This window comes from Somniosus microcephalus, chromosome 1, assembly GCF_052327205.1.
Source record: "Somniosus microcephalus isolate GS21.2 chromosome 1, FLI_Smic_1.0, whole genome shotgun sequence".
Lineage (NCBI taxonomy): Eukaryota > Metazoa > Chordata > Chondrichthyes > Squaliformes > Somniosidae > Somniosus > Somniosus microcephalus.
In genome coordinates, this window is record NC_140987.1 from 282,094,341 (window position 1) to 282,121,406 (window position 27,066).

The following is a 27,066-nucleotide window of genomic DNA, read 5'->3' on the forward strand; positions in this document are numbered from 1 at the left end:
ACACAGGCTGGTGTTTTCAAATCCTTTTGTTAGCCAGCGATGGGAGATATTCTGGCAGGCTGTCTTTGTCTTCTGCCATGAGGCCTGACAGCCATTTTGATAGCCTGGGTTTTTAAGGTATATTCCAGCCAGGTTTTCTTTAATCAAAAAAATAATCTTCGGGTGCTGTAGAAATTTTCCGAAATTCTTGCGAACCTTACACAGTACAATCTGTATCTGGATTTTCTCAGTTTCTGTGAGTTTCCAAATCTTCTTTCCCTCTCCTGGTACAGAAAGAAAGACTTACATTTATATCGCACCTTATTGTATCACTCTGAAGTACCTCAAAATGTTTCCCATACAAAGAATTACTTGACAGTTCAAACACAGTAGTCATTTTACACACAACAAGATCCCACAAACAACTTCAAGATGAATGACCAGCTCATGAGATTTTGGTGGTGTCAGTTGAGGCAAGAAAGTTGGCAGGATAACAGAACAAATTGATCCCATTTAACATCCATCAGAGCAGGTGACAAGGCAATGGTTTGCTATCTCATCCAGGAGTCAGTACCTCTGACTCTGCAGCATGATTGTAAGTCTAGGTGATGTGTTTTAATATTGGATTGCAGCTTGAAGCCACAACTTTCTGACTGGGGTAAGAGTGCTATCAACTGAGTCAAACTAACACCCATGAGAGCAGGTAGACGTTTCTCTGTAAGTTGGATGTGGTAATGTCAAACAAGCTGTCGCCTGCACTAATTTACTCAAAATAGCAATTTTGCAATATACACTATGATTTTCTTTTAAATTGTTTCTGGTATAACAGTTGTAAAAGTAACCTTCCCGAATTACTTAAGACTTGCAGTTAGGTTACGACACTCTGATAGTGACTTGAATGTCTGGGAAAGAATGCTCATTCTACTTATTTGGTACCTCTCAAAAGGATACTTCATAAAAGTCAGTGGAAATGCAAAACAAACTACATTCTCAGGGTAATGTTTGGTTCCAGGTGGTGGGTGGTGTGATAAATCCATGTAGTAGAACAAGAACTCGAAGAGGCAATATCTTAGAATTAACATGAGTACTTTATTAACAACTGTGTAGCAAACAAAACAGGCCTACATCCTGCATCCTGGCATTCCACACTTTTCTGACCTTAACAGGAAGCAATCCCCTGACCTTAACAGGAAGCAAACCCCTAACCTTAACAGCAGCATTGGCTACAGCACCACCTGGTTGATAACCTTAATCATAACATCCCAGATTGCTATATCCCTCCCCCCTTAAGATTTCAGCATGAATTTCTTAACAAACAACCATTCCTAAGGGTCACATAAGAAGTCTCAATTCACCATGTTCCATACATGATGAATCTAACAGGTCAGTATCCATCTCTCTGGTGGCTTGCGAGGCCTTTGTGAATGTCTAACAGTAAAGTCCCTGCTTGTTTGTGGTGAAGTGTGGAATTACAGGATGCAGGCCTGTTTTGTTTGCTACACAGTTGTTAATAAAGCAGTCATGCTAATTCTAAGATATCGCCTCTTCGAGTTCTTGTTCCACTACATGGATTTATCACATTTGGCGACAAGGTAAAAAGGACCCTGAATAAAGAAGAGAAGTCTGCCAGGACTTTTAAACAACAAAATCACGAGCTGAAGTTAGCTACCACTTGGAAGAGAGCATGGCTGCCATGGTAGGAATGGGCTCCGCTTTTGATATTCGAGCACAAACCTGGGAGGAATACTGTGAAGTGTTGGGTTATTTCTTTGAAGCAAATGAAATAAATGATGCCGGAAAAAGGAAAGCCATTCTGCTTAGTTCAGTGGGAAGCCAGACCTACAGTTTGATGAGAAATCTGCTCAGTCCTGAAAAGCCTGGAGACAAATCATTTGTTGAATTAGTGGCTTTGCTCAAAGAACATTTCAACCCCAAGCCTAGTGAGATTGTACAGCGGTTCAAGTTTAATTCAAGGAACAGAAAAGAGGAAGAGAGTGTAATGGACTATGTCGCGGTGTTGCATAAATTAGCACAAGATTGCAATTATGGGAACATTTTGAAGGAAATGCTGAGAGATAGGCTAGTTTGCGGAATAATGGACGACCGAATGCAGCGTAAATTATTATCCAAGACAGGGCTTACTTATGAAAATGCATTGGAACTTGCTCAAGCCATAGAGACAGCGAACCAAGATGTAAAAGAAATACAGGGTTCAGACAGGGCTAATGCTAAGCAAGTTGCAGGTCAGGTTGTTGTGCACAAGTTAAACATGCGTCAGAAATCACAATGTGAGCATGGGAAGGCATGTTATAGATGCAAGGGCGGTCACTTGATGAGTGAATGCCGGTTTCTGGAGGAAAAGTGCCACAAGTGTGGGAAACAAGGACACATAAAACGAGCATGCAGGGCAAAATCACCTGTGGAGGAATCCAAACAAAAAGCGGGAGGAAAGCAAAACCAAGGAAGAGAAGTGAAAAAACAGGGAGCACACCACATCAGTGGGGAAGCTGAGGAAGAAGAGGACATGTTCATAATGTATAGCATGTTAGAGAACATTCCAAAAGTGGCTCCTATCACATTGCAACTGACAGTAAATGACTCGAAGGTGAACTTTGAAGTTGATACAGGGTGCGGCGTGACCATAATGAACAAGGCAGTGTACTCAAAATTGTGGAACCGTGCAAAAGTTCCAGAGTTAAAGCCTTGCTTCCTGCATCTTAAAACATATACAGGTGAACGAGTAGCGACATTAAGTGCAGCTAATGTGACTGTGCAGCACAGGGACACAGTGGAACAGCTACCTGTAGTTATAGTATCGGGTACCGGACCAAACCTGATAGGTCGGGGCTGAATAAAAGAAATTAAATTAGACTGGGGAGCAGTAAATCAAATAGATGAGAGCAAACAGTTGACTTTGCAAGAAGTGTTGAGTGAACATGAGAATGTGTTCAAGGAGGAACTTGGCACATTTAATGGCCCCCCAGCTAAGATTTATGTAGACAAGGAGGCACCGCCAAGGTTTTTTAAACAACGACCTGTGCCTTATGCAATGAAGCCAAAGGTAGAGGCTGAGCTTGACCGTCTATTGAGAGAGAACATACTGGAGCCAGTGAAATGTTCGGAATAGGCAGCTCCCACAGTACCTGTTTTGAAACCGAACAATTCGGTAAGAATCTGTGGAGATTATAAATTGACAGTCAATCGGGTGTCCAAACTAGAGTAGTATCCTATTCCCAAACCAGAGGATCTCTTTGCAAACCTGGCTGGAGGAAAGAAATTCACAAAGTTGGATATGAGTCATGCATACTTGCAGATTACACTGGATGATGAATCAAAGAAGTATGTCACCATAAATACACACAATGGCTTGTTTACATATAACTGCTTACCGTTTGGTGTCTCATCTAGTCCAGCTATCTTCCAGAGGACAATCGAAGGTGTACTGCAAGGGATTCCACATGTTTCCATCTATCTGGATGACATTCTGGTGACGGGACGAACTGACCAGGAGCATCTGAGCACCCTGAGAGAGGTGCTACAGAGATTGGAGAGGGCAGGGTTACGACTCAAGAGGAGTAAGTGCACTTTCCTGGGGAATGAGTCAGTGTTCCTGGGATACAGAGTGGACGCCACCGGGCTCCATCCGCTCAAGGAGAAGGTACAAGCACTGCAGGACGCCCCTGCTCCTACCAATGTGGCTGAGTTAAAAGCTTACCCGGGACTGCTGAACTATTATAACAGGTTTTTACCAAACTTGTCAACAGTGTTAGCATCGCTTCACAAACTACTGTGCAAGGAGACACAGTGGCAGTGGGGATAGGAGCAGGGGGTTTCATTTGAACAGTCCAAGAAATTGATGCTGTCGTCGGATGTGCTGGTTCACTACAATGAAGAGAAAGACATCATTCTCTCTTGTGACGCTTCACCTTACAGGGTGCGGGCAGTTCTTTCACACTGCATGGAAGATGAAACTGAAAGACCAATTGGGTTTATGTCCCGAACTCTAACACCAGCGGAAAAAAAATATTCCCAGTTAGACAAAGAGGGGTTAGCAGTAATGTTTGGGTTACAGAGGTTCCACAAGTACATATATGGCAGGAAGTTCACCATATGCACCAATCATAAACCTCTTATCTCTCTTTTCAATGAAATGAAAGCAGTTCCACAGATGGTGTCACCCCGGATCCAGATGTGGGCCGTGGCGTTGAGGGCATATGAGTATGTCATCATCTACAAGGTGGGCAAGTACCATGGGAACACAGATGCCTTGAGCCGTCTTCCACTGCCAGGCACACCTATCCGTGCAGCTCCAGAGGACAGAGTTTTGATGTTGGAGGACACTGACACGGCACTTGTGACTGCAGAGCAAGTAAGAGCATAGACAGGTAAAGATCCAGTGCTGTCTAGAGTTCGAGAATATGTGGTGAGGGGGTGGCCACAGCATCCGGAAGGGGCTGACTTCACACCCTACAGTGTCAAGAAAACAGAGCTGAGTGTGCAGGATGGTTGCGTGTTGTGGGGAGCACGAGTGATTATTCCACAGCCAGCACGACAGTCTATCCTAGGGCAACTACATCAGTGTCATCCTGGGGTCTCACATATGAAAGCCTTGGCTAGGAGTTACTTGTGGTGGCCAAAGCTAGACGAGGAGATAGAACATCTAGTCAAGACATGCAGCACTTGTCAGGTACACAGGAAGGCACCAGCAGCGGCTCCTCTCCACCCCTGGGAGTGGCCGGATAAACCATGGAGAAAATTGCACTTAGATTATGCGGGTCTATTCATGGGGAAGATGTTCCTCATAATCATTGATGCACATTCCAAATGGATGGATGTTTATCCTGTAAATTCTGCTTCCGCCACTACTACTATAGGCTGCCTGCGTCGGATCTTCAGTAATCAAGGGCTACCGGAGATCGTGGTGAGTGACAATGCCACTTGTTTTGTGAGTACAGAGACCAAAGAGTTCTTGAGAAAAAATGGCATAGTGCAGGTGACCTTGGCTCCATATCATCCGTCCTCAAGTGGACTTGCGGAGAGAGCCGTACAAACATTTAAAGAGATGATGAAAAAAAGTGCAGAAGGGAGTTTAGCAGCCAAAGTGTCACGGGTTCTGTTCAGCTACAGAATAACACCTCAATCCACCACAGGACTCTCTCCTGCTGAGATGTTATTAAGTCATAGACTACGCTCCACTCTTGACCTTGTCCACCCAGACCTAAAAAGGAAAATGGAAAACAAACAAAACAGGCCTGGGGCAGCACGGTGGCATAGTGGTTAGCACTGTTGCCTCACAGCGCCAGGGACCCGGGTTCAAATCCGGCCTCGGGTGACTGTCTGTGTGGAGTTTGCACATTCTCCCCGTGTTTGCGTGGGTTTCCTCCGGGTGCTCCGGTTTCCTCCCACAGTCCAAAGATGTGCGGGTTAGGTTGATTGGCTGTGATAAATTGACCCTTAGTGTTAGGGGGATTAAATACGTGGGGTTACGGGGATAGGGTGGGATATGTGTTAGTGTAGGGGTTACGGGGATCGGGTGGGGTATGTGTTGGTGCAGGCTCGATGGGCCGAAATGGCCTCTATCTGCACTGTGGGGTTTCTGTGATTTCTGTGATCCTGCATCCTGGCATTCCACACTTTTCTGACCTTAACAGGAAGCAATCCCCTGACATTAACAGGAAGCAAACCCCTGACCTTAGCAGCAGCATTGGCTACAGCACCACCTGGTGGATAACCTTAATCATAACATCCCAGATTACTATAGGCGGGGCATGTACTGTGCTGCCTGAAGGAATCAATGCAGAGCCTGTGACATTTTTGTTGTCGGGCCTCATTTGAATTAAATTAACGAGCTGCCTGCCCTGAAAACTAGGAGGGCAGCAATATAGGTGCTCCTTGACCAAGGGGGCAGCAGGAAGGATGTCCTCTTTCTCTCTGATGGACAACGAGTGCTGAGACAAGTAAGTCAACAGGCATGGCAAGCAGTAGCAGAGCATATCCATGCGATCAGCATTATCTTCAGGATTTGATTGTAGCGCAGTTTGGCCACCGAGCGTAGGAATTATGAGCCAAATGTGCAGGCGATAGCCCTTAACCCCAAGCAGCCAGCCTCTCACTTGCTCTACAAGGGCAAAGAGTTGGGGATGGAGGATTGGTCAATATGAAAGCCTCATGACAGCTGCCAGCCTAGAGGGCACAGACCTACCTGAAGTGCTCCTGGTGACTATAGACCGGCTGCCCATTAATGGAGTAGAAGTTTCTGCAATTCATGAAGGCAATGGGGTCGTGTACATGGGTGCAGTCAACGATGCCTGGACTTGCGGGAATCCTGCAATTTGTGAAATTGCGGAGCCCTATCCTGCTGCTTTCAGATGTCTATGGGGAAAATGATGAAAATGTTTACTCTAACAAAATGGTATCAATCACCTGCTTAATGCAGTCTTGAACTGCAGACTGACTGACATTACTTGATTCTATAATGGCAGACTGAACGAGGCGGAGGCAAAGAATTTGAGGGCTGCAGTGACTTTGACTGCAAGAGGTGTGAGCTGTGGCAGTTGGTTGTAGGTATTGTTACTGCAAGTGTCACCACTCTGTCACAGCCTCCCTAAAGAAGCGAACCATCCTTATGCACTGCTCAGAGAATTGCAGTTATGTTGTCCTGGTCCTACAAACTCTATGGGAATGGTGAGGGTTCCTGCGAACATGCCTCCTTCTATTTGGTCTCCCTACAGGTGCAGCTCTGTTTGCTCCTTCATCCTGGTGCTGCTCCTGCTCCCCCACGTCTTGCCAGAATGGAATTCCCAGAAGGATCCCGTGGCAAAATAAGTCAGATGCCAGAAGCCGGTTAAGAGTTTAGAACGTATTACAGAAACTACAGGCACCTTGAAACTGTCTAAGTAGCAAAAAGCCACTAATGAATGCAACCAAAATGTTTCTCCAAATTTTCTATGGTTTTACCTGAGAACAGCTGAGGATTCCTTTAAATATCACTGGAAAAGGCCTCCTCCCGATTTGTACCACCTATGGCTTTTGGGCGGAAGCAGGTACTGGTGGTAGCAATGCAGGCAGAGATGAAAATAGCATTGGGGGTTGTAACTATGATATCTGACCCCAATTTACATTTATTAGCGAGGATCCTGCCTGCTTCCAACAAGACCTCTGGCCATCTATATCGAGGTCTGGATGAAAATCTGGAAGGGCAGAAAGCAAGCGGTAAGTCAGCTCTTCAACCATACACGTTACTTTGGTCCCACTCCCAACCTGTGCTGAACCTATGGCTGGAATTTTCCCGTTACTGTGCATGCATATTTGGAGACGGATCAGCTGTAAAAATTACAAAAATGGGCATAGCATTGGGAACCTGATGTCATCCCGCCTCCTCGTGCTTTTAACTCGGGCGCGTATGCCGGCGCGCCACGGACCCAATCGGGAGAGGCAGGCAACCTAATTCAACTCATTAAATGCTTGTTCTGAATTTAATGGCATGAACACGGGATGCACGCAGCTCGGGAACCTGGCCTGTAAAGGGGGCATTAATTGACAGCTGCAAATATCAGATAAATACACACACCTTACGCCTCATTAGTTGCCTAAGGGAAAAGCTGTTGCTGACTCCATTTTGTGCACAGATTTAGGTTTCTGGGGGGAAAAATTGGGTTGCTTTGCGCCTCCCATTAATGCCCCAAGGGGGCACTAACGGGGCGCAAAGTACTTAGCACCTGGGCGCAGCGCCGCTAACACCTCCCGCAAAATTCAGCGGGAGGTTAGCAGCGAAGGTAGCTGGTAATGCCCCGCAGCGCTACGCCTCTGGCGATGACATCATCACCATGCGCAGCACCCGCTCGCGCCCCAGCCGCAAACTTGGCTCGCGCCCCCTGACCTACCACCGGACGCTATGTCCGACAGGGCCAGGGTGCTGTGTTTGTGGCCGCGGCGGCGCAAATTAAAGAGCAGGAGCCGGGCGTCAATTTTTTTTGGACAACCTGCCAGCACCTGCCCCCTCTCTCCTCCTTCTGTGGGGTGCCATCCGTGATTGGTCAGCCCGACACTCCTCTTGAGTGCTGAGCTCCTTTGCCGGCACCCCGCTACTTGGTGATCCAGCAGGGCCCTTTAATCAGGGGAGGGAGGCCTGTAGTACCATGTGCCGATGCGTGTGGCACTGTAGCATGCTTCCAGTAGTGCCCCGCCTCCTACTTGGGGTGCTAGCATTCAATTTCCTGCACAGGGGCGCAACTTTTTCGGGGCGCTACTGGAATATGGACCAAGATGAGCCCCACCACCAACAACACCAGCCACACCAACAACAATCACAACACCAGCCTTCTACTCAATGACTTGATGTTCCACAGGAGAAGGGGGTCACCACAGGGCTGCAGCTCGCCAGGGGCGATTCCCCCCAACACAGAGTATACAGGCAGAGAATAAGCTTCCACAACATGACTGAGCAACAGTGCTTCAGGAGGCTCAGGCTATCACAGCAGGTTGTCGCAGACATTTGTAGCTTGCTGGAACAAGACCTGCTGCCCAGAGGTCCTGGTGGACACTCCTTGCCTGTGGCTGTCAAAGTCACCACTGCCCTGAACTTCTTCACCTCAGGCTCCTTCCAGGGATCTGCAGCAGCCATTTGTGGGATCTTACAGTTGGCCGCCCAGAGATGCATCACCCAGGTGACCAATGCCATGTTTCACAAGTCAGCCAATTATATCAACTTTGCCACTGATGAATTCAGTGTTACTGAGTGGGCGCTCAGCTTTGTGACTCTGGCTGACATCCCACAGGTGCAGGGTATCATCGACTGCACACATGTGGCTATGACAGCACCCCCAGATCACCCAGGAGTGTTTGAGGGAGTGGAAGCCATTGCGGTTCACAATGTGCAGCTCATCTGCAGCCATAAAAAAATGATTATGCATGTGTGCGCCAGATTCCCTGGCAGCTGTCATGACTCTTCTATGCTGCGCCAGTCCACCCTCCCTCAGCTCTTCACACCGCCAAACAGACTTACCGGCAGGCTGCTTGGAGACCAGGGCTATCCACTGAAAACGTGGCTCATGACACCCCTGAGGAGGCCAAGTACTGAGGCTGAGGAGCATTATAATGACAGCCACATGTCCACCAGATGTGGCATAGAACAAGCAATAGGCATTCTGAAGCTGACAAGAAATAACGGGGGCTTGTAAGAATGGTACTGCAATAATCATGGGCGATTTTAATCATCATATAGATTGGACAAATCAAATTGGCAAGGGTAGCCTTGAGGATGAGTTCATAGAGTGTATTCGGGATGGTTTCTTAGAGCACTACATTGAGGAACCAACCAGGGAGCAAGCTATTTTAGATCTGATAATGTGTAATGAGACAGGATTAATTAATGATGTCATAGTAAAGGATCCCCTAGGAAAGAGCGATCATAGCATGGTAGAATTTCAAATTCAGTTTGAGGATGAGAAACTTGGGTCTGAAACTAGTGTCCTAAACTTAAATAAAGGCAATTACAATGGTATGAGGACAGAGTTGGCTAAAGTGGACTGGGAAAATAGATTAAAGGGTAAGACGGTAGATCAGCAGTGGCAGACATTTAAGGAGAAATTTCATAAATCTCAGCAAAGGTATATTCCAGTGAGAAAGGAAGGCTCTACAAGCAGGATGCATCATCCATGGCTAACTAAGGAAATTAAGGATGGTATCATTTGAAAGAAAAGGCATACAATGTTGCGAAGATTAGTGGTAGGCCAGAGGATTGGGAAATTTTTAGAAACCAGCAAAGGATGACTAAAAAAATTATAAAAAGGGAGAAGATAGAGTAGATAGAGTATGAGAGTAAACTAGCAAATAATATAAAAACAGACAGTAAGAGCTTCTACAGGTATATAAAAAGGAAGAGGGTAGCTAAAGTAAAAGTTGGTTCCTTAGAGGATGAGACTGGGGAAATAATCATGGGAAATAGAGAAATGGCAAAGACTCTAAAATTATTTTGGATTGGTCTTCATGGTAGAAGACAATAAAAACATCCCAATAATAATAGATAATCAAGGAGCTATAGGGAGGGAGGAACTTAAAACAATCTCTATCACCAGAGAAAAAGTACTAGGCAAACTAATGGGGCTAAAGGCCGACAAGTCCCCTGGACCTGATGGCCTGCATCCTAGGGTCTTAAACGAAGTGGCTGCAGAGATAGTGGATGCGTTGGTTGTAATCTACCAAAATTCCCTGGATTCTGGAGAGGTGGAATTGGAAAACCGCAAATGTAACGCCACTATTCAAGAAAGGTGGGAGACAGAAAGCAGGAAACTATAGGCCAGTTAGCCTAACATCTGTCATTGGGAAAATGCTGGAATCCTTTATTAAGGAGATAATAGCAGGACATTTAGAAACTCATAAGACAATCAAGCAGAGTCAACATGATTTTATGAAAGGGAAATCGTGTTTGACAAATTTGCTAGAGTTCTTTGAGGATGTAACAAACAGGGTGGATAATGGGGAACCAGTAGATGTAGTGTATTTGGATTTCCAGAAGGCATTCAATACGGTGCCACATAAAGGTTACTGTACAAGATAAGAGCGCACGGGGTTGGGGGTAATATATTGGCATGGATAGGGGATTGGCTAACTAACAGAAAACAGAGAATCAGGATAAATAGGTCATTTTCCAGTTGGCAATCAGTAACTAGTAGGGTGCCACAGGGATCAGTGCTGGGGCCTCAACTATTTACAATCTATATTAATGACTTGGATGAAGGGACCGAGTGTACTGTAGCCAAATTTGCTGATGATACAAAGATAGTTGGGTTAGCAAGTTGTGAGGAGGATACAAAGAGTCTGCAAAGGGGTATAGATAGGTTATGTGAGTGGGCAAAAATTTGGCAGATGGAGTACAATGTGGGAAAATGTGATGTTATCCACTTTGGAAGGAAGAATGAAAAAGCAAATTATTATTTAAATGGAGTGAGACTACAAAATGCTGCGGTACAAAGGGACCTGGGGGTCCTAGTACATGAAACACAAAAAGTTAGCTTGCAGGTACAGCAAGTAATTAGGAAGGCTAATGGAATGTTGGCCTTTATTACAAGGGGTATGGAGTATAAAAGTAGGGAAGTTTTGATGCAACTTTACAGGGTGCTGGTGAGACCGCACCTGGAGTACTGCGTACAGTTTTGGTCCCCATATTTAAGGAAGGATATACTTGCATTGGAGGCTGTGCACTAGGTTGATTCCTGGGATGAAGGGTTGATGTATGATGAAAGGTTGAGTAGGTTGGGCCTATACTCATTGGAGTTTAGAAGATTGAGAGGTGATCTTATTGAAACATATAAGATTCTGAGGGGGATTGACAGGGTGAATGCTGAGAGGATGTTTCCCCTAGTGGGGGTATCTAGAACTAGGGGGCATAGTTTCAGAATAAGGGGTCGCCCATTTAAGACGGAGATGAGGAGGAATTTCTTCTCTCAGAGGGTCGTGAATCTTTGGAATTCTCTACCCCAGAGAGTTGTGGAGGCGGAGCCATTGAATATATTCAAGACGGAGATTGACAGACATTTGAACTACAAGGGAGTCAAGGGGTTTGGGGAGAGAGCGGGAAAGTGGTGTTGAGGGCAAGATTGGATCAGCCATGATCTTTTTGAATGGCGGAGCAGGCTCGAGGGGCCGACTGGCCTACTCCTGCTCCTGTTTCTTATGTCCTTATGACAGATCTGGAGGAGCCCTTCAGTACGCACCAGCCAGGGTCTCCAGAATCATCGCCCTCTGCTGCGCGCTGCACAACATATTGCAGCAGCGAGGTTTGGAGCTGCAGGAGGAGCATGGCGCACGGCACACAACCTCTTCAGAGGAGGAGGAGAAGCAGGTGGAAGACGAGGAGGAGGAGGAGGAAGCTAAGAGGCAGATGCGGTGCAAATTTCTGCCTGGGTGCCCTGGGATGGCCTCATCATTGCTAGATTTACTTAACTTACTCCAATTCAGCCACATGGCTGCCACATGCTGTACAAAGTTCCTCCCCACCCCTTCTCCAACAGCACCATAAAGCATCCTTACAATGACCAATCCATTGCTCTCACCCAAAGCCCCAATGCTCAAGGTTAAATAATGTGTCACCATTCACTCCAAGTGACAAAGCCACTTCCAAGGTTTGAGGCAAAAATGGACAAGACCCAAAAGTGGTGCAAAGAAAAGCATTTATGCATGCAATCAAAACAACTGAAAGTTAGCGCTGACATTTCTTGATACACCCATGTGCCTACCCTTGTGCATCTACTTTTGTGTCAGTTTTCTTTTACACATGCTTCTACGAGGCTTCAGCAGAGGCAGAGGCAGTCTGCTCACTTCCCTATTGTGAATGCGTAGACACTTTTGGCGCACGTCCTCTAGGTTTTGGAGCCTGTGATGGCCCCGCCAAAGCCTGCTCCTTCTGCGACTGTGCAGGGGCAGATTCAGCCATCGTGGTCCGAGGAAACATCTGGGGCTCTGACTGAGCAGGAGGCAATGGGGGAGAAGTGGGAGTGCTTTGAGAAGAGCTCCCACTTCCATGTCTCCTCTCACCATCATCAAGCTCATGGGCCACCCGCAGTTCCCTGCTTGCAAGGAGCTAGCGAGCATCTTGCTGCATAGCAGTGGGGCAATGAAGGCCGAAGTCAATGTTTACATCCCTCCTTGAGAGGATGTCTATGAGCACCTGCCATCCATTGTCCACAGCAAGCATGTGCTCATATGAGTGGTGTATTTGCTGCTCCATGCAGGTGGCCATCTTTTCCATGGAACAGCACATCGTCGTCATCGCCTATGACATGGTGGTGCTCATGTTGGAGATGGACTCCTCCATTCTCTGAATATTTGCAGACATCGCGGCTGCAAAAGATGCTGCAGCCTCCTGCAATTGTTGCTGCCCCTCTAGGATCACCCTGTTTCTCGATGGCCCCCAAGACTCAGCGTCTGCAGGCAACTGAGCAGAGCTGGGAGCGTCCTGCGCCCTCTGGCGAGGAGCCTCCACTGCTGTCCCTGTCAACACCATCTGTTATTGCTCACTTATGAATTGCGAGACACCAGGTGACAACACTACTCTATAGTGCAGAGAACCTACCAAGGTGTGAGTATCTGCGCTGGTGCTGGGTGCGCTTGGGTCTGCTGACACTGCACCCTTAGAGGCTGGAGGTTCCTCTGAGGATTCATTTTCCTCCTCCTGCTGGACAGTGGGGGGGTAGTTGATGGACCTGTGGGAGAGTAAAGAGATGAATTAGAAGCGTTATAATAAGTAATGTTACCATTATGCACATGATGACATTTCACTGGCTGCTGACATGAGTCACCATATGAGTGACTGTTGTATGCCATGTGGCTTTATGAGATGTGATTCTGTCACTAGGTTGCTAGGATGTGCTCCTCTCTATGTCTCCCACCGCCAGCATCTCTCGAGCTCCTGAAATTTCCAGAGCTGCCTCTTCTGCTATTGTGAGATGTGCAATTACTGGAGGGCCACCTCTGGTTCTCTCCCTCTCCCGAGTGTTCTGGGCTCTTTTCTCCTGCAAAGAAGAGAAGTTTGAGTGAGAGTAATGGAATGAGTGTAAGGAATGGATGGGTTACATCTGTAGAGGGTGACTATGAGGAAGAGGGTTGCCAATGCCAAATGGCCTCCTTATGTGGTGTTACTTGCTATGATTGCATTAGGATAAGGGTGAGTGTGAGGGGTGGTTAGTCAGATAGGGATGTGAGTATGTACATAGAGAGAGGGATGGCTGGACGTGCAAGGTATGTTGGTGTGAGTAATGATGTGCAGGAGTAGGCTTGGGAAGGCAGAGTGATGGGGATGTGTTGACAGGGACTTCAGGATGAGGGTGAGTGTGGCATTGCACTCACCTTTCCTGACCTCATGAGATCATTGAAGTGCTTCCTGCACTGGATCCAGGTCCTGCTGACAACACCCCTGCTGCTGACCTCAACAACAACAACAACAACTTGTATTTATATAGCACCTTTAACATAGTAAAATGTGCCAAGGCGCTTCACAGGAGTGTTATAAGACAAAAGTTGCTTGTGGATGTCTCCTTTGCCTGTCAGGAGAGGACATTCCTGCGTGCTCTGACAGCCTCTACAAGAGTACGCAGGGAAGATTCAGAGAACCGGCAAGCAGCCCTCTGCCTTTGGCTATCCATGTTTCAATAGTTTTAGATGTACTGTGGCCTTTCTTTGACACCTTCCACCCTCCTCTGGAAACCTTCAAGTGAGTTCAGTGCAAGGCTGCTTTAAACATGGGCGCTGGAAACGAGTCATCGATGACATCATCAGACCCGCACCATTTAATAGGGCGGGGAAACGCGCATGACTCTTTCAATTGGGGTCATTAAATGAAAGTCGTTCTGAGCAGCATGTAGCTTAGAACATCACGTTTCGGACCTGCTACGCCGCCCGCTCGCACCCAACCCGAAGGTGAAAATTCCAGCCTATGTTTTGTAGTGGTGAAAATCGCTCCCTACATGTTGAAAGTGTGAGCTGTAGTAAGGAGTAATAGCATTCTTTGGCCAAATGATGGCAGCAATGAAGCACTGTTTATTACAAAAGTTAACCTCGCTTCCTGCAGTATCTTGTATATTAATACTAATTGATATCCATTCTACATCAAAAACATGTTACACAATCAGATTTCACGATATTGGATATAACGTTCATCAATTTCACAAGCATGCATTAATTTTTTTTTCAATCTGTCTCTCTCTATATAGCATTGATTGATGAGCGAGGATCTCAGGCTTCAGTTTTTGGCTAAGCCCCAGGCAAAGGAAGAGCTTTCGGCAGTAAAGGCAGGTCGGAATGTTTGCAATATACCATAGTTATCTCACACTCTGCAACAAAGCTGATTAGAGCCTCATATAAGTGCAGTTGAGTTAGTGTACAGCTGGGAGTATGTATTGTCACTGTATTTCATGAGAGTGACGGGACAATTTAATGTGGGAGGTATTCATCGTGTATTAATAAAGCATGTTTTGGATTGCTACTTCTAGCTCTGTCTGTGACCTGTGCTTGTGTCTATCTCATCTGACTCACTCTGTAAACGATGCTGCTCAGAGGGTCATTGTATTACATTTTAATTAGCAGTACTTTTAGCAAATTTGGTAGTCAATATAAAATAATTAGTTTGGCAATGAATTACATTTACTGTTATTTTCAATAAGCTGTTACAAGTATAGTACTCACATCTGTAATCCATTAGGACATCAATTGTAAGGGATAGGACTGTCCAAAATAAGCTGACTAATGATTTTTTGTGCAATGAAGGTGTGTTCAAATTAGGATTTAATATCTCCTTTTGAGGATAAATACTCAATGACAGCTCTGCTATATTCTGCAATGTCTGAAACCTCAAAGGTTTGTCGTTCTGTTCAAAATATATCAACATTGACTATGATGCCATCAGTGCTAAGACTTACATAGAAACATAGAAGACAGGAGCAGGAGTAGGCCATTCGGCCCCTCGAGCCTGCTCCGCCATTCAATGAGATCATGGCTGATCATCCAAACCCTAGCACCCGGTCCCTACACCGACAGCCATCCCACCCAAGCCCTATCCCCGTAACCCCGTAACCCCACGTATTTAATCCCCCCTAACACTAAGGGTCAATTTTTATCATGGCCAATCAACCTAACCCGCACATCTTTGGACTCTCTAAATTTTGTAAAATATTTAAACATATTATGATCTATCCTTGGTGGAATAGTACCAAATGTTGCTTAAAAAGAATTCTTTTAAAAGTTGTTCTTCGGATGTTGGTGATGCTAGCAAGGCCACATTTATTGTGCACCCCCAGTTGCTCTGAAATGCTGGTTGGTCTTCTTCTTGAATCCACTTTTTGTGATGGTGCTCCCAGGGTAGTGTTAGTTGGGAAATCTTAGAATGGTGACCAATGGCACAGAAGGATATCAGGACAGCGTGTGACATGGACAGGAACTTGGAGGTGATGGTGTTCCCATAGCTGCCTGCTCCTGTCCTTCTCAGTGGTAGAGATCGCAGGGACGGGAGGTGCTTTTGAAGTGAACTTGGTGAGTTGCTGCAGTGCATCTAGTAGATAGCACTTACTGCATCCACAATGCACTGGTGAAGAGGGGGGATTGCAAGTCCGGTAGCAGGGTCACTGATCAAGAGGACTGCTCTGTTCTCAATGCTATTGATCTTCTGGAGTGTTGTTGTGGTCGCATCCATCCAATCGAGTTGTGAATTTGTATCATACTCCTGCTTTATGCCTTGTAGATTGTGGAAAGGCTTTGAGGGGCTCAGGAGAGGTGTCACTTGGTGCAAAGTACTTGTTGCTCTTGTAGCCACAGTGTTGATATCGCTGGCCCAGTTAAGCTTATAGTTAATCATGACCCTCAAGTTGTTGATGGTGTGGCACTCAGCGATGGTGGTACCATTGCAGACCAGGGGAAATAGTTTGGCTTTCTCTCGTAGATGGTCATTGTTTGGCACTTATGTGCTGCAGATGTTACCGGCCATTTATCAGTCCAAGCCTGGATGTTGTCCAGGTCCTGCTGTAGGTTACCATGGGCTGCTTTAAGTATTCTATCCAACTATTTAATGTATGGCCTCACATAAACTATTTTTCATATGCACACATTTATGAGATGAAGATCTAAAGGATAAAATACATTTACCAGAACAATCCAGAAAGTGAAAGTTAAAGACAAATCTCTTCAGAGTTTAAATTTTTAATTCAAAGTTTTCAACCCTTTTAGGGTATTGAAGGTAAATGACATGGACACAGCATTGATGAAAATAATAAGAATATTTTAAAAATAATTTCACATACTATATGAATAGTCAACCTCACTGCTGATTATATTTGTAGAAAAGCTTAACACAACTCGCAGTAGAATAGTTTAAAATGAAAGAACTGGCATTTATATAGTGCCTTTCATGATCTCAGGATGTCCCAAGCACTTCACACCAATGAAGTACTTTTGAAGTGTAGTCACTCTTTGTAATGTAGGGAAATCCAGTGGCCAATTTGCGCATAGCAAGGTCCAAGAAATAGCAATAAGAAAAATTACCATATAACCTTTTTAGTGATGTTGGTTGAGGGAGAAATGTTGGCCAGGACAACTCTCCTGCTTTTCTTCAAATAGCACCATGGAATCTTTTGCATCCACCTGAGAGAGTAGACAGGACCTTGGTTTAGCATGTCCTCTAGAAGACAGCACCTCCGACAGTGCAGCACTCCTTCAACGGTGCACTGCAGTGTTAGCCTAGATTATGTGCTCATGTCTCTGGAGTGGGGCTTGAATCCATAACCTTCTGACTCAGGCAGGAGTGAGCCAAGACTGATAGCTAAATAAGCTATCATTACAAGGAGCCTTCACTAGTATAACTATTAAGAGGGGTAGCAAATCATCCACACTGGCATTTATGGGATCTGCACTGAAACTTAAAAGGGAGACATATGATAAATAATCATGTGGAATATAGAAAGTGCAGATGAAAAGAGAGATTAGAAGGGTGAAAAGGGAGTTAAAAAAATGATTACCTGACAATATGAAAGGAAATAGTAAGGCTTTTCATCAGCATACACAAAGTAAAATAATAGTTAAAGAGAAGGTAAGATCTCGCAGGGAAGGAGAGATTCTAATTTTTGAGGTTGAAGGTATGGTGGAGATAATAAATAAATACTTTGTATGGTAGAAGTAAGAGTGTAGGGCCTAGAAATTCACTATAGCCCCGTTTGGGGCGCCAGCCTCGCCAGGGCGCTAAAAGTAGCGCCCCGGATGCAGTCGCGGCCGCCCGGCGGAAATTCAGTTTGAGCGCCCCAGAGGGAAGCGCGGTGCCCCACATCCCTCTTAGGGTGCTGCAACTGAATATCGCTGCGCAACGTGCCGCAGTGCCACACGCTGCGGCACGTCGCGCTGCAGTACTGCAGGCCTTCCTCCCCTTCTTAAAGGGGAGGGGCCTTGTGCAGCGCAATCGAGGATCGCGAGTGCCGGCAAAAGAGCCCAGCACCAAGGAGAAGTGCCAGGCTCTTGGAACGAAGTCGGCACTCCGCGGGGCGGGGGGGGGGGGGACTCAGGAGGCCGGGGACGGCAGTGCGGAGAGGTGCTGGCAGGCGGCCAGCAACAAAGATGGCCACCCCGCACCTCTCCTTTAATTAGCGCTTCTACCGCCGCAGGTAGGCCCCCCTGAACCGGTCGGACATAGCGTCCGGCGTTAAGCAGGGGGCGCATCTAAATTTCGCGATCGGGGCATCAGCGGGGCGCTGCGCACACCGATGACGTCATTGGTGGCGGCGCAGCGCTAACGGCTAGTGCTGCCATTAGCGTCCCGCTGAATGTAGCGGGAGGCATGGCCAGTGGCTTCCAACCCACTTAGCGCCCTCTTAAGGCACTAACGGGTGGCGCAGCCCACTGAATTTCTAGGCCTAGGTGTACTAGAGGAGGATATGGAACAACTGATAAGAGCTAACTGTAGAAAAAGCCACCTTTAAGGTGGATGTCATCAGACCCTGATGGCGCACACCCTAGACTGTGAAAGATATCGGATGATTTGGACTTGTGAGTTGACACCTCATATGGTGACATACATTATATATTTCATTATATAATGCAATTTATAACATTCTAAATTGCTGCCAATAATGTTTTTGCATGCGGAGTGTATTCATCATCTGTAAATGATGTTGAGCCCTAACAACTGAATTTTAAGCAGGCACTGTCCCTGATTTACCAACCAATGTTTTCTTTCTTTAGATTTGCACATCAATCACAGTGTCATCCATTGTCTCCCCAATCTTCCATGAACGCCGACACTTATTTCCTCTACATTGCACAAAGATTTCAATCACAGCTGGACATAAACACAGTAAGTATGTTCACGCTTAGATTTTTAGTGATGAGCTCTCCAAGTTCTCTGCCACAATCCCTCTTGCTGAGTTTACCTGGAACAGGCAGAAGGGACATCCAAAATTCTTTGCTTTAAATAAGGAAACTTTTTTAACGATAAAGGCACATAGTCAGTCATTACATATAGGCCATGGGAAGGGAGAAGGTTTTTGGCTGCAGAGGAAAATGATCAGTATTTGGAACTCAGAATTCAGGCCCAAGAAGAGAAGGTGCATTTATAGAGGACAGAAGAAATCAGAGTTAGGAAAAAGTGGTAAGTCAGGCAGGAGGAAATTATGACCTGAGAGGAAGAATAGCATCATAAAACATAAGAAAAAAGAAATAGGAGCTGGAATAGGTCATTTGGCTCTTCAAGCCTGCTCCGCCATTCCACAAGAACATGGCTGATCTTCTATCTCAACTCCACCTTCCCGCACTTTAAAAAAAAAATATTCGTTTTATGGGATGTGGGCGTCGCTGGCAAGGCCAGCATTTATTGCCCATCCCTAATTGCCCTTGAGAAGGTGGTGGTGAGCCTCCTTCTTGAACTGCTGCAGTCCGTGTGGTGAAGGTACTCCCACAGTGCTGTTAGGGAGAGAGTTCCAGGATTTTGACCCAGCGACGATGAAGAATCGACTTCATCGTCTAAGTCAGGCTGGTGTGTGACTTGGAGGGGAACTTGGAGGTGGTGGTGTTCCTATGTGCCTGCTGCCCTTGTCCTTCTAGGTGGAAGAGGTCGTGGGTTTGGGATGTGCTGCCGAAGAAGCCTTGGCGAGTTGCTGCAGTGCATCTTATAGATGGTACACACTGTAGCCACGGTACACCAGTGGTGGAGAGAATGAATGTTTAAGGTGGAAGATGGGGTGCCAATCAAGTGGGCTGCTTTGTCCTGGATGATGTCGAGCTTCTTGAGTGTTGTTGGAGCTGCACTCATCCAGGCAAGTGGAGAGTATTCCATCACACTCCTTACTTGTGCCTTGTAGATGGTGGAAAGGCTTTGGGGAGTCAGGTGGTGAGACACTCGCCGCAGAATACCTAGGGGGCAATTTTGCCAGCCCTGGGGAGGCGGGTATGGAGGCAGGACTGTCGGAAAATGGCTGAATCTGGGGGCGGGTCCCCAACCCGCCTCTGTGCCATCTTCCTAGGAGGCGGGTACCCGACCCGTGCTGGGAGCCGCTTCCTCGAGGCGGGAAGGGGATTAGTGCCAATTAACTGCCTGTTAACAGGTAGTTAACAGGCAGTTTTTTGGATAATCCCTATTTTGCCACCTAAAGTATGGACTTCCCGACTGTACTGGCCGCGCTAGATGTGCTCCTATCTAGCTATCCAGCAAGTTAAACACTCATTCAACAATAATTCTTCTGAAGCCGGTTGCTGTTTTGAAGCTTTAATTGAACGAATTTGTGAAACTGTAAACAAAGACAAAGTATGTTTTGTACATAAACTGAGTACTATACATTCGATATTACATAAGATATAAACATATTTACAACAGTAGAATGGACTAATTGTATAACTAACTAACATTTGAACTAACTTCTGTAACTATTAAATATTAACCTTTTATAAACATAGTATTATCAAAATATTACTCTGACAACATTGCTATTATGCTAAGAACCAAAGATACTCACAGATATTGCGCTTGGCCTAACATATGAAATCAGATTACGTTGGATTGTAAATGGAACCTCTCATGGCAGATTCTCCATTACTCAAGTCAGGTTCTTCCTGGCAAAACTGCTTCCTGGGGTCAACAGGAAGAAAGGTAGGAAGGTCAAATGACCTCTCACAGGAAGAAAGGAACAAAGGTCAAATGACCTCACACAGGAAGAAAGATCAGATGACCTTTCCAGCATACAAACTGTTAACACAATAACCACCACCAGAGGGTGCTATTGCATGTAAAAATGTCCAGAATGTCACATAATGTCCATCGGTCCAGAACACTCCCCGTCTGGGGTCATTAACGACTCCACATAGTCCGAACTCTACTTGTCACTGGAGTCCTCTGGCGACAAAAGAAGAACCACCTCAGAGACGGTCCGTCGATGTCGATGATAGGATGCAGCTTCCGTAGACTGCTGTGAGGGGGTAGGTTGCGTTCTGCTACGCACAGTTCCAACCTGGGTATGGTGAGGTCTGGCTGGGGCGCCAACTTGCCTCTATCAAAGACAAAGCCGATTTTGCTTCGTCCATCTTGAGTGGTGACCTTCAGATAAGCCACACTTGCAATGGCCTTAGCGGATGCGTCTGCAAAGACACAAAGCTCTTTGAATTGGGCATTTAAGGGAGAGAAAGATGAATAGCAGCGAGGTATTCGGATCTCCTGTAAGTCTTGGAGTGAGTCTCTCCATCTGTCCCACTCTGCTTCCATCTCTTCAGGGAGAGGTGAATCCCACTCTTCAGCGCGTGTGGAGAGTTCCCTGAGGAGCAGCCTGCCTTGTATGGTGACAGGGGCTAAGAAGTCGAGAGGGTCGTATAGGCTGTTGACTGTAGGGAGCACTCCTCTACGTGTGAAGGGTTTCTTGGCGTCTAGGAATTGGAACGTGAACGTGTCTGTTGCTATGTTCCACGACACCCCTAGGCTATGCTGTATGGGGAGGTCATCAGTGAAGAGGTCTAGGTCCTTGACGTCCTCAGCACGATCTTCAGGGGGGAATGCCTCCATCACTGCTGGTCTGTTAGAGGCTATCTTATGTAGCCTGAGGTTGGATAGTGCAAGTAGTTCCTGGGCTCGTCCAAGGGTACTGATGGCCTCTGCTTCGGTTGGGAATGACTTCAGTGCGTCGTCGACGTAGAACTCTCGTTCGATGAACCCTCTCACATCACTGCCAAAGTCGTCGTCTTCTTCCTTGGCAGCCCTCCTTAGTCCGTATCTGGCGACAGCAGGGGATGGGCCATTCCCAAAGACATGGACACGCATTCTGTAGTCCACAATGTCTCTATTAGGGTCATTGTCCCGATACCACAGGAAGCGGAGGAAGTCTCTGTGGTCTTCTCACCACGAAGCAATGAAACATGTGCTGGATATCGGCAGTGATGGCGACGGGCTCTTTCTTGAATCTCATGAGCACTCCCAAGAGGCTGTTGTTAAGATCGGGCCCTGTGAGGAGTACGTCGTTGAGAGAGACTCCCTGATATGGTGCACTGGAGTCAAACACCATGCGGATCTGTCTACTGCATGGGGTAAGGTAGCTTGGACGACCATTCTCCAAGATGGAAGTCTTGAGTGTGCTCACTTGAGATGGCTTTCTCTCAGATTCTTGGCGCCGTCCTACAGGGTACACATTAACGAGGCATATCTTGGAGCATGCTCTTGCACTCACTCCTTCTCCACACACCTCGGTGCACCTGGATGTAATCTCTGGACCAGCAGCTCCCTCTCTCTCCCCGCCGTGCTCTGAAGCGGGAGGAGGCGACTCTGACTCCCAAGGAGCTGGGCCTGGGTGTAGTGCTGAAACGTGCCGATCACTTTCACATTCAGTGCATTTTGCATCCACCTTGCAGTTCTTGGCGAGATGGCTCGTGGACGAGCAGCACCTGAAACATATAAAGTTCTCTTTAAGATATTGTTTCCGATCTTCCAGGGACATCTCCCTGAAGCCTCTGCACTTCTTTAAAGGATGGGGCTTGTTGTGGATAGGGCATTGTTTGCTCATATCCTCAGGTTTCTTCTGAATCTTTGTGTGCTCAGTTGAGGACACTTGCATTCTGTGGACAGATATTGGTGTCTTTCCATGTCTGTCGAACTTGTCTCTTCTGGCAAGTGCTGGGTGTGAGGAGAAGAAGTTGAAGCTGGGGTCGTTCCTGGCTTTGGCTTCTTTACGGATGAATTTAACGAACGCCGAGAATGGTGGGAACGCCACGTTGTGCTTTAGCTTGAACTTTGATCCAAACGTTATGCACTTCTCCTGCAGGTTAAATGGAAGCTTCTCAATGATGGGACTTACCCCTCTGGAAGTGTCTAAGTACGATAGACCAGGTAGGTAGCCGTCCTGCTTTGCGGCTTCGAGTTCCGACAGCAGATTTCCAAGGTCGCGGATCTTCTGGGGTTCCTTACTCGCCAACCTCGGAAAGTTCTCCAACCTGTCAAAGAGAGCCCTTTCAATGGCTTCGGGTGAGCCGTAGCTTTCTTCCAGCCTCACCCAAGCCTTCTTCAACCCCTCTGGCAGCTGCCCCACATTGGCCGCTTTTATCCAGCGTGCCTGTCCGGCGGACTCTGGGCCGAGCCATTTGATAAGGAGGCCGAGCTCTTCTCCTGCCGACAGGTCTAAGCTCGATATGGCATCGTGGAAGCAGGACTTCCAAGCCTGATAATTCTCCGGCCTGTCATCAAACTTGATTAACCCCGAAGTCACCAGCTGGGTGCGTGCAAGGTATTTGGCGAGGTCGTAGGTGCTGGGACCTGTGCCAGGGTTGCCTTGGCTGGGGGCTCTGTTGGGGGTCTCAAGGGACCGAGAGGGGATTTGCCTCTGACTTTCTCTATTTGGCGTCCTATTCCTTTGCACCGTGTCTTCCGTTCTGCTGGCGGAGACTCTGCGACTTGAGGCACGCCGTCTGCTTTGACCTTGGTTGGCAACTTGTGGCATGTTATACGAAGTGTTTGCGTCTGTAGAGATGTGCGGGCCTCCATCCCTTTCTCCTGTAAACTGTATGTCGGCATGGTCGCTCACGTAATCTATGGTGCGCAGTCGTGGACTCTGCCACGAAACGGGAATTAAAGGTTTGTAAGCTGTCTCGGGATCAGCTCCCTCCAAAATTGCCTCGAATACTTGTGTCTCGGCTAATGCAGCATCTATCTCTTTTTGTTGCTGCAGAGCCTCTAATGTGGCTTGGAGACGGGCCTGTTCAGCCTGGCGTTCCACTTGGTGATGGGCCTGTTCAGCCTGGCGTTCCACTTGATGACTGGCCAGGTCAGCTTGGTGTCGGGCCTGTTCGGCTTGTGATTCAGCTTGGAGACGGGCCTGTTCTGCTTGGGATTCAGCTTGGAGTCGGGCCTGTTCTACTTTTATTTCTATTTCACTGTCCGTATGCGCAGCTCTGGCTTGAGCTGCTACTAGTTTAGCCCGTGCTTTGGCGATGGCTATGCTTACTCTAGAACCACCCGATGACCGTGAACCAACTTGCGATCTGTAGTAACCGGTGCTTATAGACCGATTGTCACGTTCCACAGTTTCGTCTGCCTGTTTAAGGTCTTCTCCTCGCTGCAAAGCATTTTCATTATTATCTTCTGACATGTTGATGTGAGGTAGATGTGCTCCACGAGGTTAAGGCTTACTCTGGGTTCCTCCTGCTCCGCTCTTCACAGCTAGCCGTATCGCTATCTTTTCACTGATATCTTTTCACTGATATCTTTTCACTGTACTGGCCGCGCTAGACGTGCTCCTATCTAGCTATCCAGCAAGTTAAACACTCATTCAACAATAATTCTTCTGAAGCCGGTTGCTGTTTTGAAGCTTTAATTGAACAAATTTGTGAAACTGTAAACAAAGACAAAGTATGTTTTGTACATAAACTGAGTACTATACATTCGATATTACATAAGATATAAACATATTTACAACAGTAGAATGGACTAATTGTATAACTAACTAACATTTGAACTAACTTCTGTAACTATTAAATATTAACCTTTTATAAACATAGTATTATCAAAATATTACTCTGACAACATTGCTATTATGCTAAGAACCAAAGATACTCACAGATATTGCGCTTGGCCTAACATATGAAATCAGATTACGTTGGATTGTAAATGGAACCTCTCATGGCAGATTCTCCATTACTCAAGTCAGGTTCTTCCTGGCAAAACTGCTTCCTGGGGTCAACAGGAAGAAAGGTAGGAAGGTCAAATGACCTCTCACAGGAAGAAAGGAACAAAGGTCAAATGACCTCACACAGGAAGAAAGATCAGATGACCTTTCCAGCATACAAACTGTTAACACAATAACCGCCACCAGAGGGTGCTATTGCATGTAAAAATGTCCAGAATGTCACATAATGTCCATCGGTCCAGAACACCGACCACTCCGAACCTCGCCAGGGTCAGCGAGGCGAGCTGTGGGTCTGCGGGGGTCAGCGGGGCCGAGATGTCCAGTGTGCAGGTGAGTGATGGATGCATGTGTGCAGAGGTAAGTGTGTGAGGTGAGTCTTAAGTGTTTTAAAAGATTTACTTACCTTTGCTCCATCTCCAGGCTTCATCCCTTCAGGTCTCGGGAGTCCCTCATCTCACCGGCAGAGAAAGCAGAATGGCCGCTGCATTCTCAAATGCATCAGTATTCTGCTTTCTGCTCAGGAGAGATCTCTAAGTAAGCCTATGTCCCAGGACTCAACTTAGAAGACAGATTGTCAGTGTTTGACAGCTTCACAGAGCTGTCAAACAATGACAATTCATCTGTCAAAAGCTCTTGACAGATGAAACATCACTCGCTGACGTCACCAGTAACTGGCTTTCCATTAATTGGCCTGCTAAGCCCGCTGGGCGGGCTTAACATGGTCAATCAAGGGAAAATAGCGTGGATTGGCCGGACTTCAAAGGAAGCGGGACTAAAACCCGACAAGCAGCAGTCCCACCTCCATCACGGCCCCATTGGCAAAATCACCCCCTTAGTCTCTGACCTGCTCTTGTTGCCACAGCACTATCCCCATATCCCTTAATTCCCTTTGTTCCCAAAAATCTATTGATCTCTGTCTTGAATATACTCAACAACTGAGCATCCACAGCACTCTGGGGTAGAGAATTCCAAAGATTCATGACCCTTTGAGTGAAGAAATTTCTCCTCATCTCAGTCCTAAATGGTCTACCCCTTATTCTGTGACTGTGACCCCATATTCTAGATTCCCCAGCCAGGGGAAACATTTTCCCAGCATTAACCCTGCCAAGCCTTTTATGAATTTTATATGTTTCAATTAGATCACCTCTCATTATTCTAAACTCTAAGGAATATAGGCCTAGTCTACTCAATCTCTCCTCATAGGGCAATCCCCTCATCCCAGGAACCAGTCTGGTGATCCTTCACTGCACTCCCTCTATGGTAAGTATGTCTTTCATTAGGTAAGGAGACCAGAACTGTACACAATACTCCAGGTGTGGCCTCACCAATGCCCTCTATAATTGTAGTAAGACTTCTTTACTCTTATACTTTAATCCCTTTGTAACAAAAGCTAACATACCATTTGCTTCCCTAATTGCTTGCTGTACCTGCATGTTAACTTTCTGTGATTCATGTACAAGGACACCCAGATCCCTCTGAGTGCAAACATTTCCCAGTCTCTCACCATTCAAAAAATATTCTGCTTTTTTGTTTTTCCTACCAAAGTGGATAACTTCACACTTCTCCACATTGTATTCCATTTGCCATGTTGTTGCCCACTCAGTCAACCTGTCTATATCTCTCTGCAGCCTCTTTGCATCCTCCTCACAGCTTACTTTCCCACCTAACTTTGTATCATCAGCAAACTTGGATATGTTACACTCAGTCCCTTCATCTAAGTCATTAATATAGATTGTAAATAACTGAGGCCCAAGCACTGATCCTTGCTGTACCCCACTAGTTGCAGCCTGCCAACCTGAAGAAGTCCTGTTTATTCCTACTCTCTGTTTTCTGGCCATTAACCAATCCTCAAACCATGCTAATATAATATATTACCCCCGATACCATGAGTCCTAATTTTCTGTAGTAACCTCTTGTATGGCACCTTATCGAAAGCTTTTTGAAAATTCAAATCCACTACATCCACTGGTTCCCCCTTATCCATCCTACTAGTTACATCTTCAAAAAACTCTAACAGATTTGTCAAACACAATTTCCCTTTCATAAAACCATGTTGACTCTGCCTAATCATATTGGCACAGAAATTCAGGTCGGGGCTTCCCGCAGGTGCAAGCCTCCGACCTGCACTTACCTTGCGCGCCGGCCGTTGAGCTGTGGGCCCCTGTGGAATTGCGATCCTGGGCCTCCTCCAACTGCCAGCGCGCAGTGCTTGCATATCCCAGGGGCGCAATTAGTTCGATGCGTCCCCTGGGATCACGTGGGCCATGGAGAGCCAATGGTAGCAGGGAATGCTTCATTCATAAGATTGACAGGAAGACCTGTCAAACCTATAAATACTATGGCCTAGAAATTGGGTTGGGGCGCCAAAGTAGGCAAAAGTCGCCTGAGCGCAGAATTTAGCGCAGTGATTGGAGTAATACCGATCGCCAGAAATTCAGTTTCAGTGCCCCTTGAGGGACACGGG